The sequence below is a fragment of the Pteropus vampyrus genome, unplaced genomic scaffold (genome assembly GCF_000151845.1).
Source record: "Pteropus vampyrus isolate Shadow unplaced genomic scaffold, Pvam_2.0 Scaffold156, whole genome shotgun sequence".
Taxonomy (NCBI): Eukaryota; Metazoa; Chordata; class Mammalia; order Chiroptera; family Pteropodidae; genus Pteropus; species Pteropus vampyrus.
This window is the reverse complement of record NW_011888937.1, coordinates 1,608,121-1,627,351: the sequence shown is the minus strand read 5'-3', so window position 1 is coordinate 1,627,351 and position 19,231 is coordinate 1,608,121. Positions and strand designations below refer to the sequence as shown.

At 39.9% G+C, this 19,231-nt stretch overlaps 1 protein-coding gene across 15 annotated transcripts in view; it reads right to left on the bottom strand.

The window, feature by feature from the left end:
- Nucleotides 1–19,231, bottom strand: part of TRABD2A (TraB domain containing 2A) — an 86,158-nt gene that overhangs the window by 42,558 nt on the left and 24,369 nt on the right. For 9 of the 15 annotated variants that reach the window (XR_002782663.1, XR_002782665.1, XR_002782669.1 and 6 more), the window contains one exon: nucleotides 8,143–8,267. The exons of the other annotated variants lie outside the window; for them this stretch is intronic. The gene's annotated coding sequence lies outside the window, so the exon portion shown is untranslated. The remainder of the gene's footprint in view (nucleotides 1–8,142; nucleotides 8,268–19,231) is intronic. 15 annotated transcript variants of the gene reach the window in all.

Here is a 19,231-nt window from a genome sequence, read left to right as displayed (position 1 = left end):
GATATTTTCAGAATGTTTCACCCAAAAACAACAGAGAAGAATACATATTCTTCTCAAGTGCACATGGAACATTTTCCAGCATAGACCACTAGTTAGGCCACAAAACAAGTATCAATAAATTTAAGAAGACCAAAATCATATAAAACATCTTCTCCAAACACAATGGTATGAAACTAGAAATCAACTATAAAAAAAAAAAAAAACCTAGAAAATACAAAACACATGTTAACCCAATGAATGAGTTAACAATGAAATCAAGGAAGAAATCAAAAGACACCTGGAGAGAAATGAAAACAAAAACACAACAACTCAAAATCTATGGGACACAGCAAAAGCAGTCCTAAGTGGGAAATTCATATCAACACAGGCCTACCTCAAGAAACAAGAAAAATCTCAAATCTACATGCAACCTTACACTTCAAAGAACTAGAAAAAGAACAGCAAACAAATCCCAAAGTGAGTAGAAGGAAGGAAATAATAAAGATCAGAGTGGAAATAAACTAAATAGAGTCTAAAAAACAATATAAGAGGTTTGAAATCATATCAACCATATTCTCTGTTCATAATGCTTTGAAACTAGAGATCAACTGCAAAAAGAAATCAAGAACCACAAATACATGGAGATTAAACAACATACTACTGAAGAATAACTTCAGAGGAGAAATAAAAAGAGAGATCAAGAGATACATAAAACAAATGATAACGATAGTACAACATATCAAAACTTTTGGAACACAGCAAAAGCAGTCATAAGAGAAAGTTCATATCATTACAGACCTACCTCCAAAAACAAGAATGAGCCCAAATAAACAACCTAACGCTTCATCTTAAAAAACTAGAAGAAGAAGAACGAATGAAGCCTAAAGTCAGCAGAAGGAAAGAAATAATCAAAATTAGAGCGAAAATAAATGAAATTGAAAAAAAAAAATAGAAAAAATAAATGCAACAAAGAGCTGGCTCTTGGAAAAGGTTAATAAAATTGACAAACCCCTGGCTAGACTCACTAAAGAAAAAAAGGATACAAATAAACAAAATCAGGGATGAAGGAGGGGAAATTCCAACAAATACTGCTGAAATACAAAGGATCATTCATGAATACTATGAAAAAGTATATAACGCCAAATTTAATATCCTAGAAGTAATAGACCAGTACTTAGAAGAATATAACCTTCCTAGACTGAATCAAGAAGAACTGGAAAATCTGAATAGGCCAATCAGCAGTATGGAAATTGAAACAATCATCAAAAACCTACAAAAAAGGAAAAGTCCAGGACCAAATGGCTTCACCAGTGAATTCTACCAAACATTCAAAGAAGATTTAATACCTATTCTCCTCAAACTCTTCCAAAATCAAAGAGGAGGCAATACTTCCTCACTCACTTTGTGAGGCCAATATCGCCTTGATACCAAAACCTGGTAAAGATAACACACAAAAAAGAAAACTACAGACCAATATCTCTCATGAACACAGATGCAAAAATCCTAAATAAGATACTAGCGAACTGAATACAGCAACATATTAAAAAGAATATACACCACGATCAAGTAAGCTTCATCCCAGGGGCACAGGGATGGTTCAACATATGCAAATCAATTAATGCAATACGCCACATAAACAAATTAAAAAATAAGAATCATATGATCATATCAATAGATGCAGAAAAAGCCTTTGACAAGATTCAGCACCCATTTATGATCAAAACTTAACAAAATTGGTATAGAAGGAAAGTACCTTAACATAATAAAGACCATCTATGACAAACCCTCAGCCAACATTATACTTAATGGTGAAAAACTAAAAACCTTCCCTCTAAGATCAGGAACAAGGCAAAGCTGTCCACTATCACTGTTCTTATTCAATATAATATTGGAGGTCCTAGCAAGTGCAATCAGGCAAGAGAAAGATATAAAAGGCATCCAAATAGGAAACAAAGAAGTCAAACTGTCACTATTTGCAGATGACATGATTCTCTATATAGAAAACCCTAAAAACTCCACAAGAACACTACTAGAAACAATAAGTAAATACAGTAAAGTTTCTGGATACAAGGGCCTAATATCCAAAATATACAAAGAACTCATATAACTCAAAAAAAAAAAAATCTAATCAAAAAATGGGCAGAGGAACTGAACAGACACTTCTCCCTAGAGGACATACAAATGGCCAACAAATATATGAAAAGATGTTCAACATCACTAGCTATTAGGGAAATGCAAATCAAAACCACACCTGTTAAAATAGCTATAATCAACAGGACAAATAATAACAAATGCTGGAGAGGATGTGGAGAAATAGAAACCCTCATACACTGCTGGTGGGACTGCAAATTGGTACAGCACTATAGAAAACAGTATAGAGTTTCCTCAAAAAACTAAGAATTGATCTACCATATGATCCAGCAATGCCTCTACTGAGTATTTACCCCAAAGACTTGAAAACTTATATCTGAAAAAATATCTGCACACCAATGTTCATAGCAGCATTATTCACAGTGGCCAGGACATGGAAGCAACTGAAGAGCCCTACGATAGATGATTGGCTAAAGAAGCTGTGGTACATATATACAACGAAATATTACTCAACCATAAGAAGAGATGAAATACTGCTATTTGCGACAACATGGATGAACCTCGAGATAATCATTTTAAGCAAAATAAGCCATGGACATACAAAGGATAAGAAAATATTGCAAGCAATTATATGCCAACAAATTGGACAATATGGAAGAAATGGATGCATTTCTAGCAACACACAATCGCCCAAGACTGAGTCAAGAAGAAACAAAACATCTGAACTGATAGATTAGAACCAACAAAATCAAATCAGTAATCAAAAAACTCCCAAAAAACAAAAGTCCTGGACCAGATGGCTTCATAGGTGAATTTTACTAAATATTCGAACAGGAATTAATACCTATTCTTCTCAAACTATTCCAAAAAATTCAAGAGGAGGGAAGCCTCCCTAATTCTTCTATGAGGCCACCATTGCTCTGATTCTAAAATCAGGCAAAAACATTACAAAAAAAGAAAACTATAGGCCACTATCTCTTATGAACATTGATGTAAAAATCCTCAACGAAACATTAGCAAACCATATTCAGCAACATATTACAAATATCATATGCCATAAATGAGTTACATTTATTTCTGGGATGCAGGTTGGTACAATATTTGCAAATCAATTTATGTGATACATTACATTAACAAACTGAAAGATAAAAATCACATGATCATATCAATATATACAGAAAAAGCATTAGACAAAATCCAGCATCTATTTATGATAAAAATGCTCAGCAAAGTAGGAATAGAAGAAATATAACTCAACATAATAAAGTCAAACCTACAGCTTGACAAATCTACAGCTTACATCATACTTAATGGGAAAAAGTTTAAAGCATTTTCCTTAAGATCAGGAACAAGAAAAGGATGCCCACTTTCACCACTTCCATTCAACATTGTATTAAAAGTCCTAGCTACAGCAAACAGACAAGAAAGTGAAATAAAAGTTATCCAAATTGGAAAGGAAGAAGTAAAACTGTCATTGTTTGCAGATGACATGATACTATATGGCGAGAACCCTAAAGATTCCACTAAAAACTGTTTTAACAGATAAATGAATCTAGTAAAGTAACAGGATACAAAATTAATATTCAGAAGCTGGTTGTATTTTTATACACCAATGGTGAACTTCCAGAAGAGAAATTAAGAAAACAATCCCATTTATAATTGCATCAAAAACAATAAAATACCTAGGAATCAAATTAACCAAGGAGGTAAAAGATCTGTTCTCAGAAAATTACATCATTGACAAAAGAAAATGAAGAAGATACAAATAATTGGAAGCATATACCATGTTCATGGGTAGGAAGAATCAGCATCATTAAAATGGCTATACTACCCAAAGCAATCTATAGGTTCAATGCAATCGCTGTCAAAATACCAATGGCCTTTTTCGGAGAACTAGAACAAATAATCCAAAAATTTATATGAAACCATAAAAATCCCAAATAGCCACAGCGATCTTGAGAAAAAAGAACAAAGTTGGATGTATCAAGCTACCTGATATCAAACTATACTCAAAACAGCATGGACTGGCATAAAAAGGAATACACTGATAAATGCAACAGAATAGAGAGCCCAGAAATACACTCATTTAATATATGACAAAGGAGGCAAGAATATACAAGAGGGTAAAAATAGTGTCTTCAATAAATGTTGTTTGGGGAAACTGGACCACCTTCTTACACCATATACAAGAATAAACTCAAAATGGACCCAAGAGTTAAATGTAACACCCAAAACCATAAAACTTCTAGAAGAAAACATAAGCAGTAAATTCTCTGATATTGCTAACAGTAATTTCTTTTCTGCTATATCTCCTCGGGCAAGGGAAACAAAAGAAAAAAAATAAACAAATAGGATTATATCAAACCAAAAACCATCAACAAAACAATTGCACTTCTGGGTATTTATCCAAAGGAAACCAAAACACTAATTCATAAAGATCTATGCACATCTATGTTCACAGCAACACTAATTATCATGAAGTTTCCAATAGTGCAAAAACTTAAAGGGACTTACTTTCCCCTTCAAAAATACAGCAAAATAGAGGGATTTCTGCTTTCACATTACTGTTTGCCCTGTATTACACTGTCTTTTAAAAAAAAAATTATTGGTTCACCCAAAATTACATATTAGATGAATGCACTTCTCCTTCCTTACAATGACACATGCTCAATCCATCTGCACTGTCTTCTGAAAAGCTGTGTTAACTAGGAAGAGTAAGAAGTTTATTACCAGAGAGTTTACTTCAGGGTTCAAATTCTACCCTGCCCTCTCTTTCCACATCTCCCTTTCCACTCTCTTCTTGTCTTCCCACAGCCCTTCTCTCTCCCTTTCTTTCTGGACTTTGGAAAGAATCGATTAAGCTCTCTGTCCAACATTTCCAGTAGGCTTCTTTTTCTTTCCTGAGACTTGTTCAGCTGTGGGGAAACGCAGGTCCCAGTTGGGGCATTGTTGCGGGAGCCCATGGGCTGAAGGGGATGGGGAGGGGGTCAGAATCCAGCAGATGCCTTTTTTGTCAAAGACAAAGGCCCCACATTGAGCCTCTCCACTTTCCAGCACTTTTATCCACTTCAGATCAAAGGGCTGCTGTGCATTTGAAAGGCACCACCCACCATGCGGTGCACATTAGCCCCGCACCACCCCACCAGCCTCCCAGCTCTCCAAACAAAGGGCCTCGCATCTGTTCTGGCAAAGCCTCACCTTCTGGGGCGTTGGGTTGTTGTGTCTTCTTTTTTCTTAGTTCACTTTCGAAAGCCATTCAGGCCCTTGCAGTACAGTTGCGGGGCAGAAGGGGAAGGTCTCCCTCGTCCTCAGACCAATCGGTCCAGATAATTTTTAAACACCTTGAAGATTCCTGGCTCTTGCTTCTGCCACCTCACCTGGCTATCCAGGCAGTGGGGACATCTTCCTTAAGCTCTTTTATTTTCTCCATTCCCAGCAACTCTTTAAAATTCCTCCATCTTCTTTATCTGAAAGGGGACTATTCCCTTAGAATAGTCTGGGCTGGCCTCTCAAAGCAAGATGGTGATGAAAATCCTGCTCCTCTTTTTTCAAGTGAATAGATGCTGCCAGCCTTGGGAGTTGAAGTGTCAATACACTTTTTGGACATTATGTATGGTCGTTGTTGAGTGTTTCTCAAAACTTAGACCTGCAGTCCTCTTAGCAAAAGGACTCAAGCATGAGACCAGAGATATTGATCTTCAGTGACAGTTCAACCTGAAGTGCCATTTTTTAAATGATAATGCTTCCTGAATTCCAGGAGGACACATGGAGAGAACTTGGAAGAATGCACCAGGCAGATGGGGCCTTCCCTCTCTTCTCTCTTCTCGCTACCTCCTAAACACCCTCCAAGCCTTCTCTTCTTCTTCTCTCCTTGGTCAGGTCTCCTGACCCTTCTCTCTCTGTCCCACCAGGCCCTGATGTCAAGTGGCTGACTAAGCACATCCGTCTCTTGTTACAAACTGAACTATGCCCCTCACTACCCAAAATCACACGTTGAAGCCTTTAACCCCCAATGTGACTGTATTTGAAGACAGGACTTTTAAGGAGGTAATTAAGGTTAAATAAGGTCATAAGGGTGGGGCCCTGATCCCACAGGACTGGAATCCTTATAAGAAGAAGACTCCAGAACTATCTTGCTCCGTGCATGCATGCACAGAGAAAAGGCCATGTGAGGACACAGCCAGAAGGTAGTCATCTGCAAACTGAGGAGAGTGGCCTCATCAGAAACGAATCCTGCCAGCACCCCAATTTTGTACTATGAGCCTCCAGAACTGTGAGAATCTCATTTCTGTTGATTAAGCCACCCAGTCTGTGGTACCCTGTGATGAGAGCCTGAGCTGACAAATACACCTCTTCCCCCAAATCCCACACAGTGCTGGGGTACCAAGAATAAATACCAATTTATCTGGTGTCTCCAACACCAAGGCCTTGAAAGTTACAACCTCTGCCAAGCATTTCTGGACTGTCTCAGCCCCTCCCTAGAAAACTTTCTTTTAACTTCCACTGCCCTGAAAGATAATCTTCCTTTAAATTGTTTACAGTTCTGACAAGACAAACAAGCTTCAGGAACAATAAACAAAGAATCACATGAAAAACCAAATGGAAAGCATAATAAAACTAATTGCACACACTTAACCATGTCAGACCTGTTACTGGGGCTGATTACGCATAAGTGGTAAGCTATACTATGTCACTTCTAGAGTCCAACCTGTTTCCAGCCTTTCTCTTATTTTGAATTTTCTCCAATATCCAAGATAAGCAGCCATGTGAGGTTTTTCCCTTGTACAACAAACTATAGGATGATCATGATCAAGCCTACACAGAGAGCAACTCTAGATGTCAAACATCTCCCTCCCCAGCTGTCTCAGCTCCCAGACTCCAGGGGTCTCCCTCCCGATGGCCCAGAGTCCTGGGCTAATACCACTGAAGTTCTTGGCCAAGAGGCTAATTCCAACACCCCTGCAATAGTGGCCGATGTCTCAGTTCCCATCCAGCTCACACTCAGCCACCAGGGCACATCCTGCAACATGGCTCTTAGTGCTCTCGCTTCCCCCTGAAAACAGCTCTGTGTTACTCATCTGCCCACAAAACAACAGAAATTTGCCAGCCTCGCCCTTGAGCCCTCTCCAGCCTCATCTCCACCTCACCCCTACACAAATGCTCTCCTAGTCAGCCCAGCCTGCCACCATTCAGCCAGCACAGTCTATATACACTGGGATCACCTAGAGGGCTGGTTAGACCAAAGATTGCTGAATCCACCTCCGGAGTTTCCCATTCAGGAAGTTTTGGATGAGGCCCAAAATTTTGCATTACTAACAAGTTCCCAGGTGATGCCGATGCTGCTGGTCCAGCGATACACTTCACAAACAACTGGTTTAGTCTAAACATCAGAGGGAAATGGGTGGCCCTAACAACCTATCTGACTCATAGCTAAGTCTTATTTGCACTACATAATGTGTTAACTTTTTAGCTAGTTACCAACACTTAAAAACCAGAACATTTCCCAAAAAACTCCAGACTGCTGACTTCTCTCAAAAAAAATAGGAAGGTCTGGGAATTGCCTAAAGGTGATCAAAAAGTACAAACTTTCAGTTATAAGATATATAAATACTAGGGGTGTAATCGGTAATATAATGACTATAGCTAACACTGCTGTAGGACATATAGGAAAGTTGTTAAGAGAGTTCTTAAATCCTAAGAGTTCTCATCATAAGAGAAAAAAGATATTTTTTCTTTTTCTCTTTTTTATATCTATATGAGATGATGGATATTAACTAAACTTATTATGGTAATAATTTCACAATATATGAAAGTTAAATCATTATGCTGTACCCCTTAAACTTATACAGTGCTGTATGTCAGTTATAAGAGTAAATTATATAATTCACTTCCAAATTATTAATAAAAAAACATAAAAAGGTCTAGCCACATTAGGCACACACTTCCACATAGCCAACAATCGACTAGAACCAAGTAGCCACTGCCCTCTTGGCATTTCGTCCCCCAAATGCCATAGTTCCAGCCACTCCCCACTCCCAACACAGGCCAGTTTCATTCATTCAAATTACCTACCCAGCCCTTATGGATATTTAAGTTTATGATCCATGAGCTTTGTCACTTGCCCAATCATTTTATGGGATAAATGGAATAAGTCCAAAGAAGCTGGATTGCTGGGTCAATTTGATATGCAGTACACCCTGCAAAAAAAGTTATGGATATCATTTTAAATTAATAATAACACAAAATGGGAAAAACCAGCTAGCTAGATGATACTCTTTAATTTGGACATTTTAAATTAACCTATAGCAATTCTCACATCTCCTTCCCTCTGGCTCCACCCTAAGCCCTCTGATATCTTAAATAAGCATCCAGCTAAGTTTGCCATTTTCTTCCCTAACTTCTGGCACCTAAAGTTCTATGACTACATCCTTTAGCGACATCCTCAAAAACCACTTGCTGTAAGAGAATTAGTCGCAATACAAGTGCCTACTATAAACTTAGTACTACTCAATATCCTTCTTCTCTTTCTCTTTCTCTCTCTCTCTCTCTCTCTCTCTCTCTCTCTCACACACACACACACACACACACACACACACACACACACACACACACGCTCCTTATACACACGGGTTTGCACCTTGAATTAGATACCTACGAGACACCTTTGAAATGATGCCAAGATCTACCTTCTTGCCCAAATTCTGAAATTTTACCCTACATATTGCTATGGGCTGAATTGTGTCCCCTCAAAATTCATATGTTGAAGTCCTAACACCCACTACCTCAGACCATGACTTTATTTGGAAATACAAATAAATAAAACTTAAACTTTAAAGAGGTGATTAAATTAAAATGAGGTAACTGAGTATGATTGGTGTCCTTACAAAAAGAAATTGGGACACAGACATATACAATGGGAAGATCATGTGAAAACACTGGAATAAGTTGGCCATCTACAAACCAAGGAGAGTGGCCTAAGAAGAAACCAACTCTGAAGACACCTTGACCTCAAACTTCCAAAGACACCTGCAGATTCTTCTTCTAGAAGTGTGAAGAAAAAAAAAAAAAATCTGTTGTTTAAGCCACCCAGTCTAGGTATTTTGTTATGGCAGCCCTAGCAAACTAATACAGTCCCTTATATCTGCTGAAGGTATTAAACGGTGATTTCTACTTCACCTCCTAGGTGACAGACCAGAAAAGCAAGAAGACAACTTCAGTACTGTGCTGTCAGAATCCCTTTACTGATCCTCCCTTCTGCGGCTCATTTCTTCTTCTCTCATTGTCCACTCTGTTTCTCTTTTCTATTTTCTAGGCAATGGCACCTATATTCTGACCTGCCACACCCCATAGTAGAGCAGAGAAAAAGGAAGAGGGGAGGGTTGGCAGAGGTGGAGAAAGTAAACGGTAGGAAGGGGAGGGCCAGAACAGGAACCCAAGGAGGGGCTGGCAAAAATCTTAGAAGTTCCAAATCCAGGAAGGGAGATGGGAACAACAAGGGGAGTAGGGAGAGTTGGGGGGTGGGCACAGGCAGGTGTCAGGACCCTGAGATGGCGCTCAGTCACAAATCTTCTCAACGCTTTCTCTCTGCCCAGCATTAGATTTGCAGGGCCATGCAATAGGGGTTTTCACCCTACAGCATCTCAGAATCACTTCTGGGCCTGAGTGGGGTCAACAACATCAGCAGTCTCTTCATACAGCGATCAGTCCATGACGATTGCAAATGCAAACACAGCTGCCAGGTCACAGGCAAAGTGATGAGCCCACTGAAGCCCCAAACAGCACAGTGTCCTCTCCCTGAGCAGTCAGTCAGCAACACCCCACTTGCTTATATTCTGCTCAGTGACAAGCAACATGCCTGCCAAGAGTGGAGGCTCAGTATGAGGCCCCATCCTCCGCTGGGGTGGAGTCAGCGAGGCAGGGATGGAATCTCTCATGATAGGATTCCCCTTTTTATAATTCTGCAGTCCTTATTGAGTTGGCACCACTCCCCTTTAAGGTCTGAACAACTGTGAATAGAAAGGGAAGGGCCTCATAAAAGAGTGTGGGAGGAAAGACAGTACAAATGTGTCAAGAGAGATAGGGGACAACACCACAGAGAAGAGATGGCATGATGCCCGTGAATGACATTCTACAATGGCACTAACACCCACCTGCAGAGTCCAGGGTGGCCACCCTCCATCCCTGGGCCACAGAACACCTAGTCCTGCTGAGATTTTAACTGGCTCCTGGTTGGGTCTCAGGTGTCTCCAGCTGTCTCCAGTCCCACCTGTCTTCTTCCCCTTCCTTTCTCCCTCTCCTCTTCCCCTTCTAGCAGGGTAGACTCTGCCTAGCCCACCCCTGCTAGGGAGGTAGACTTAGAAGAGGGATGGAGAGTCACTCTGGGAGTCATTCCTAGAGCAGGACTGTTCTGGGGCTGACCCACCACGGAAGAGCTGGCTGCAGGGGTTCAAAGGAGCTCTCTACTCCCAGCCTAGTTCACCAGGGTAGGCAGCAGAGACATGGGACAGAAAGGCGGCCACAGCGTTTCTTGAAATGCTTCTCTTATGAACTCAAAGGCCACAAAGCAGGGTCAGATCCAACTGAGGTCAGAACCCCAGCAGCACATGTGGTAGCCACATAGGTGGACAAAAATACCTGATTTTTTTTAAGTTCACCTTGGATTTTAGGGGGGCAACCCAGGGCCAGGGATGGCAGGATCAATACCTGCTTTGTTTCTGAGTTTCTAAAACAAGAAACAGTGCTGAGCCCATGCTGAAAGCTAAGAAGCGTGTCCCAAATAAGGATTAGCAATAAAAGGAAAGAGAATTCAGTCCTGAGCAGGCCTGTTCCCAGCTGGAAACAGAGTTTAAGTCTGCATCTGGAAGCTCATGAACATCGTGGCCAGCCGTAAGGGACACAGTTGATTCAATTTTCCATTTCCAGTCAAAAAGTAGAACATTGAAGAGATGGCCAAGGTGAAGAAATATTGTGGAAGACCCTCCTGGGAGAGCTAATGGCCCAGTCCAGACTTCCAATTCATGAAGACAGTGCCCACTACGTCTGCGGTGATGCCCCAGGTGGAAGCAGGGACAAAGTTAATTCAAGGAATAGATGTCACAGGCCTAGGGCATTTACAATAACTGCAGCACTTCACCCAGCTATGCATAAGAACATGACAATATTATATAATGATGCTGAGAAAATGTAAAAAGGCAAAAGAATGAGATAAAAGCAAAGAGATTGGACTTTACGTAAATTTAAGATGCCAGTCTTAACACAGCTGTTAGAAACATTGTATTCAACTTTTTAAGATAATTAGCACACACTCACGTTGTATCTCATTTTAGCCAAGGTATCTACCAAGTTCACTGGCCTCCCACTGGTGTTCTCCAGCTCTGCCCACTGAAATCCAACTTCCACATGTCCTGATGGCTGACATACTCAACAAAGGCTCACTCATTATCCAACACCACCCCTCCCACGTGCCAGACTGAAGTAGGAGCTGGGGTACAAGGACCAGGAGAGCACGGCCCAGCCTTGAAGGAGCCTGCACTTCTGGGAGAGGCAGTCATCAGCACTCCAGGAGAGGCTTCCATGGGGATGCTGAGAGAACAACGGAGGGTCACCTCTGGGCTTGGGAAGTCTTTATACAAGAAACAATGTGTAAGCTGAATCACCCACCTACCAGAGGGACAGCACATGGAAGGGTTCCCAGCAGAGGAGACAGCGCGTGCTTACAGAGCTGACCTGCCTCAAAGAGGTCCCTATTAAGGATGTTTGTGTTCACGAACAAATCTGCCCGTATGTTAGAAACCAGTTCCCTTTCAGAGAGTTCACATCTTTTTTCTAGGCCAAAATTATGACTCATAGAAGAGTGTACTTTTTCATAAGACCCAGAGGTATGTCCACTGGGCCCAAACTATTGTTGAAGTTTTCACTTTGTGGAGGAAAAAAATAGCTTTTCAACAGAGACAGAGAGTTGTTATGATACTTGGGGTAAAGGGCAAGAAATGGTACTGACACCTACTGCTGGAAAGTACAGAAATGTGACAGCTGAAAAAGCAAATATGAAATATGTTAGTGTCATCTATTGGCAAGAGTAAACAATAACAAATGATTCTTTGCCAATTCAGATAATAACACTTATGCATTATCTAAAGAGCACTTTTGGGTTTGCAAAGGACTTTACATCCAACCAACTGCCTGTTGGGATACTGAAAGCCTGAGGTTCAGGCTTTGCACATGGAAAGCAGAGCAAAGCCCCAGACTGGCTGCCTGCAATCATATTAGCTTTCAGATCCCATGATTCAGACCCCAAACCTAGATGCAACTAGGTCCCAAAGGACACGTTCCAATGCCAAGGAGATTGAAGCTGTCTCAAATTCCCACCCCAGCCTACTCTGACATCAAAGTGGGCAGGAAATCTTGTGGTTAGACAGAGTCCTCCCAAACAGCCCCTCAAGGGGAGCAGACAGATAGTGTCCATGCCTGGAACCTGTGCATAGATGCCTGGTGGGGTAAGACCATGGAAATGGGATTTCAGAAGATCATTTCTCTAGGAAACTCTAAATCTTTAATGAGAACCCACCTGTGTGGATGGGGAGGCAGTGAGGAGAATCACAGGTGAGCCCTGCATCTGACCTGGCAGGATTGAACAGGCATGAACTATGGGTAATAGAGAAGAGGAGTCATAACCTGACTCCATCCTGGAGGCTTAAGGATGTTGTCTGCTCTGAGATGGCAAGATCGAATCCACAAATATGAAGTAGGCATGCTTTCCCTAATTCCAAATCAAGAGAGCCCAAGGGAACAATTAGCTCTCAGGTAGCAAAGGAGAAGTGAAGGGAAAGAGAGAAGTGGCAAAATAATGGAATCATGAGGAAACTAGAACAGAGGGAGGCCTTCTGTTCCCTCTCCAGGCAGAGTTACAAACTCCTTCAATCGTTTACAAAACAGAAGCTTACTGAGCATTTACTATGTGCCAGGCATGGCGCTAAGTCCTAAGAAAACAAAGATAAGTTCTGCCCTCAAGAAGCTGATCGCCTGTATTATAAAGACCTCGGGTTCTAGGGGGCAAGAACTCTATCATTTTTTACATAGCTCCATGCTCAGCAGGAATTCAATGGATGTGTTGACTAAATGAATATAGGAATGGGTGGCTAGAAAGATAACTCTTGGTGAGCTCATATCCTAGTCCTTGAAGTTTAGGGCCAGCTGAGCAAGAATGGTTTAACACTGAAAAATCTACAGATAGAGGAACCAAGAAAGTCATAAGATCAATATAACTCAAAGTTACTAAGAGAGTGGATCTTAAAAGTTCTCATCACAAGAAAAAAATTTTTGTAACTATGTATGGTGACAATGCTAACAAGACTTACTGTGGTGATCATTTCACAGTTTATACAAATATCAAATCATTATGTTGTACATCTGAAACTAATATATTTTATATTATCATTATTATAATATAATGTTATATGTAAATTATATCTCAATAAAAAAAGACATCAGAACAGATCACAACAGAGACTCACCAAAAAAAGTCTTCATAAAATTCAATGACTGGAACTTCTGGTACGTGTTGGGTCTCTGACTCTCATGCATGTGGGGTTCCCATACACATGCATGTATTAAATTTGGTTATTTTCTCTTGCTAATCTGTCTCATGTCAATTTGATTGTTAGACCAGCTAGAAGAACATTGAGGGTAGAGGAAAGTTTGTTCCTCCCCAATGGTTGGCATTGTGAGCAAGATAAACTCACTGCTTGGAACTCCGCACTTCCCCATGAGGCTGCTGCAGATTGAGGAGATCCTGGGGTGTCTGACACAGGCTTACAGAAGGTAAGGATTCTTTCCATGTAAGCACACCCCCAGATCTGTCTATAGGACACAGTGGAAGCGAAAGTCGTGAGAACCTTTTTGTTTGTTTACTGATTTATTTTTATTTTTTTATGGTGGCATTGGTTAACAAAATCTAGTAAGTTTCAGCTGTACGTTTTAACAGTAAGGCATATATATATTTACATTGTGTTCACCTCCCATAGTTAGATTTCTTTCTGTCATCACATATTTGACCCCTTTTACCCTATCTACCTCCCCTACCCCGCTACCCTCTGGTAACCACTAGTCTATTGTCCATGTCTGTGAATCTCTGTTTGTCCTGTTCATTTGTTGCTTTTAGATTTATATCCCACATATAAGTGATATCATGTGATTTTCAACTTTTCCTGTCTGGCTTATCTCGCTTAGCATGACTCTCTCCTAAATTTAGATTGGTAGGAGAAAATAACTGTAAAACTAGTTTCTTGGGCCAGTGACTCTTTTTTACCTGGTATGAGTACTCACGGATTTTGTTTTTTCTCTGTCTGTTTTATCTCCTTTCATCCCAGTATATGACCTGAGAACTTGGCCTTATGATTAATGCAAATATTTTCTCTCTGGCCTCTACCATCCAGAGGGTGCACTTGCCAAGACATACCTTGCTCTCTATCCAGCCAAGATAGCTCTCAAGAAGTCTTCTGTGTCTATCATGTTCCTCCCAGAGATGGTCTATTACCTCTGCCAGTTGGATGATGCATACACATCTGGTGGACAGCTGAATAGGCTGTGGATCCACACTTAAGAAATCTTACACCTTATTTTGTTCAAAGGGGGCAAGCAAGTAATTCCCTGTCTTTTAGAACAGCTGTTTTAAGACAGGACTCCAGAGAGACATCAGAAGCATGGCAGATCTCCCCTGATCTCTCCCTTTGAAATTTCAATAAACTGAGCACCTAAAATCCAGCAAATAACACCCAACCTGCACACAAGCACATATGAGAGATCTGAGCACCAGAGAATATGAAGGCAGGCCAATTGAACAAGACAGGGAGGTGGAAAGAAGAATCAAAGAGAAGAGGAATCAAAGACAGGTGCTGTGGAATGCAGCCTAGAGCTCCCTGCTGGACAAAGGGGAAAGGAGAATTATGCAGTGGTTTTAGAACTCTTTGAAGCCCCGAACAGTCCTGCCTGAGTGGTCAGCATATTCCACATGGTAGAGCCCGGTGATCAGGGCAAAGAGCTGGGCAGAGACTGAGTGGCAAGGGGCAACAGCTATGTCTTAGCAATCACTATTGCCAGACAGAAACCTGAGTTATGGAGCCTGGCCGCCTCCCCCCACCATCCCAGAGCATGCCCTCTCCCTACCCCTATCCTCCCAGAGCTAGCAAGGTGCCTCCAGGGAAATCTGTAGCAACCAGAACTGAAATGCACACTGCGGCTGGTCCCAGTAACGAGGTGGAGATATAGAAGGAAGGCAGCTGACGCTTGAGGGCCAGCATTACTGGAAGGAAAATAGCCACATATAGCACTGGTCTCTACCAATCCATCCCACCTCCAACACATTCAGGTTGATTCATAAGGAAGGAGCAGAGTATTACATCTGACTGCTGGGACAGTACCAAGACTTCAGAGCCTTTTCAGAGGCTTGGACTCCCATCACCCTTAACACTCTCCCACGGAGATGGAGCCTTGAGACTGAGGTGACCTGGTCACAGAGGAACCACACATCTTACCAAAAAAAAAAAAGTATTTTTAACCTAAAAGCAAAGATCCGGGAGGCTTGGGCAGTGGAGGAGGTTTGGGCACCACCTACTGGAAATCAAAATAAAAACCTCTTCTTATCAACCTGCTAAAGAGAGATCACTATATAATAAATTTTCTTAAAAGAAAAGAAAAGTTGAGTACATACCCATTAATGCCTGGGCAGAGAAATAGTCCATCAAACAGCAAGAAAAACTAAGGTGACAAGGAAGCTCAGAAGGGAAATGAAAAATCTCCAAAAAATAATCTCAAAGATATAGAAATATGCAATTTAAATGACAGAAGGTCTAAGATTGCATTTCTGAAAAAACTCAACGAGATGCAAAAAATTGTGATCAACAGTTTAAAGAACTTAGAAACAAAATCAACGAACAACAGGAATACTTTACTAAGGAGACTGAAACTCTAAAAAATAACCAAATAGAATTTCTGGAGATGAAGAACTCATTAAAAGAGATGAAGAATGAAATCGCAAGCTTAGGAAATGGAGCTGACTAGATGGAGAAAAGAATTAGTGATATCGAAGACAGAAATCTGACAATAATGCAGATAGCAGACGAGACAGACTTGAGAGTGAAAAAAAATGAAAGAACTCTACAAAAACTATCTGAAAAAAAGAATAATGGGTATACCAGAAGAAGAAGAGAGAGAGAAGGGAACAGAGAACTTATTCAAACAAATAGTTGACCAGAATTTCCCAAACCTATGGAAAGAACTGGATCTTCAATCCAAGAAGCAAATAGAACATCTCATTACTCAACCAAAAAAAAAAAAAAACCTTCTCCAAGACACGTTATATTAAAATTGTTGAAAATTAATAACAAAGAATTATCAAGGCAGACAAGGAAAAGAAGGTGATAACTTATAAAAGAAAACCCATTAGATTATCATCAGACTTTTCAGCACAAACTTTATAAGCTAGGAGGGAATGGAACCAATTATTCAAACTACTGAAGGAGAAAAATTGCCAGCCAGGAATAATATATCAGGCAAAGTTCTCCTTCAGATATGAAAAAAAAATTCAGACCTTTTCAGACATAAAGAAGCTGAGGGAATTTTCCACCACAAGGCCTGCATTACAGGAAATACTAAAGGGAAGAAAACATAGGTACTAAACTCATGGACATTGGATTTAGAGAGGATTTCATGAATTTGACCTCAATGTCAAGAGAAGTAAAAGCAAAAATAGGATACTATCGAATGAAAAAGCTTCTGCACAGCAAAAGAAATCATCAAGACAAAGAGTGTATCATTCAAATGAAAGAAGATATTTGCAAACATGCCTTTGATAATGGCCTAATATCCAAAATATATTTACAAACTCATACAACTTAACAATAAAAAACAAGCAATCCAGTTAAAAAATGGGCAGAGTACCTGAACAGACACTTCTCCCAAGAAGACATATCAAAGGGCCAAGAGACATAGGAAAAGATGTTCAATTTCACTAGCAATTAGGGAAATGCAAACCAAAACCACAATGAGATACCACCTCACACTTGTTAGAATGGCTATCATCAACAGGACAGGTAACAACAAGTATTGGAGAGGTTGTGGGGAAACAGGAACCTTCATACCCTACCAGTGAGAATGTAAATTAGTACAGCCACTATAGAAAATAGTATGGAGTTTCTCAAAAAAAAACTAAGAATAGAATTACCATATGACCCAGCAATCTCTCTTCTGTGTATTTACCCAAAAAAAAAAAAAAAAAAAACTTGAAAACATTTATCCACAAAGATATATATGCACCTCAATGTTCATAGCAGTGTTATTCACAATGGCCAAGACATGGAAACAACCAAAGTGTCCTATGATAGTTAATTGGATAGAGAAGCTGTGGTATATATATACAGTGGAATATTATCAGCCATAAGAAAAGATGAAACACTGCCATTTGCAACAACATAGATGGATCTTGAGATTATCGTGCTAAGCAAAATAAGTCAAAAAGTTGAGAACAATATGATTTCATCACATGAGGGGTATAAAACTAAAAGCAACAAATAAACATGACAAACAGAAACTCATGTACACAAATAGTGGATTAGTGGTTACCAAAGGGGAGGGCAGAGAGGGAAAGTAGGTAGGAGTAAACAGGCTCAAATATTTGGTGATGGAAGGAAATTTAACTTTGGGTGGTGAACACACAACACAATATACATATATATGACATATTATTGAATTGTTCACTTGAAACCTATTTGATTTTATTAACTAATGTTGCCCTGATGATTTTTTAAAAATACATAAATAAAGACAAGGCTCTCCTTCTTACTTAGGCTAACCCTGGGAATAACTTCACTTTCCTTTGGGGATGTATCTTGTATACATAGTGTTGGTTTGAGTCACTATAGATCCTTCCATCGAGGCCAGATGATGAATTCTTTTAAATGGAAAAATTAAATTGAAAAGAAAGAAAAAAAATTTGAGAGCTCTCATATTGTTATAATAGCTAGTCATTAAGATTCTCTTAATAAGATGGAAGGACAGAAAGTAGAATAAAAATCAAAGTCCACTCAAACTTCTTCCTATTTGCCTTCAGACGTTTGCAGATACTGTAAAAAAAGAAGAAAAAATCAGAATATTGAAAGCACAATTGTCCTGCACTTACGATAAATGAAAGAAAAACAACGGCAAAATCTTATTAATGACAACTTAAAATTTTTATGTCCTAAGAACTTGGCTTGGTAACTATCAGGTTGGAAGCTCTGAAATATGGCCAGACAGAAACATGGGCTAAACTCCGCTTATGGCTAGGGTCCTATCAAACTGCTGCCAGTCCTCAAGGAAACTATAATCTAAAATTACGATGGCTATTATGAGGAATGTACCTATTAGGGAAAAATATTGGGCTAAATAAAATGGACATTGACGGGGTTAAAACAAAGGTTTAGTACAGCACTGACTAAGGCTAAATGGGCCAAGTTGACCCCCTAGTGGCCCCCATAAGATTAAAGGACTCCAAAAAGCCCCCTCTACGGCAGTGTGGAGAAATGTAAAAGACCTGAAAGAAGAGACAAGGAAAAACCTGACCGGCTATCGCTTAGGGCAATAGGCTGGTTGAATCGAGTTAAAGATTGATAACAGGGCCAGGATCCCTTGGCTTGACCTCTTGCTGGGAACTCAAAGCCTTTTATGCAAGAGTGGGTACAAAGGTCAGGAAATAGAAAAAAGCAATTTCCAAGACCCTTTAATATGGGAATTCAAAACCCATTGCTAAAGCCCTTGCTCAAGCTATGCTTAGATTAAAATAATATGGAAAGGTAAGGGTAGATAAGGTTATGAGCATTGGAATGTTTAAACAGACTTTATGTTTAAAAAAATGTCAACTTTAATTGATTGCATCTAGTTTAGCTAATCGTCTTGTGAAAATAGACATTATGTCTCATTGGGGAACTGGGACATGAAGGCTGTCAATTCTTTCTTTTGGCTATCAGAGAGAAAGACTCTAGAAGGTAGTAACCTTTTTGCGCCCTCTTGGATCCATGAAATTGTTTAATAATGCCAGAAATATTTACATTTTGTCCCAGTTGAAACCTGATGAGATATTTGAAAGGATTTAATAACTATTGATCATAAATTTGGCCAAATTGGAAAC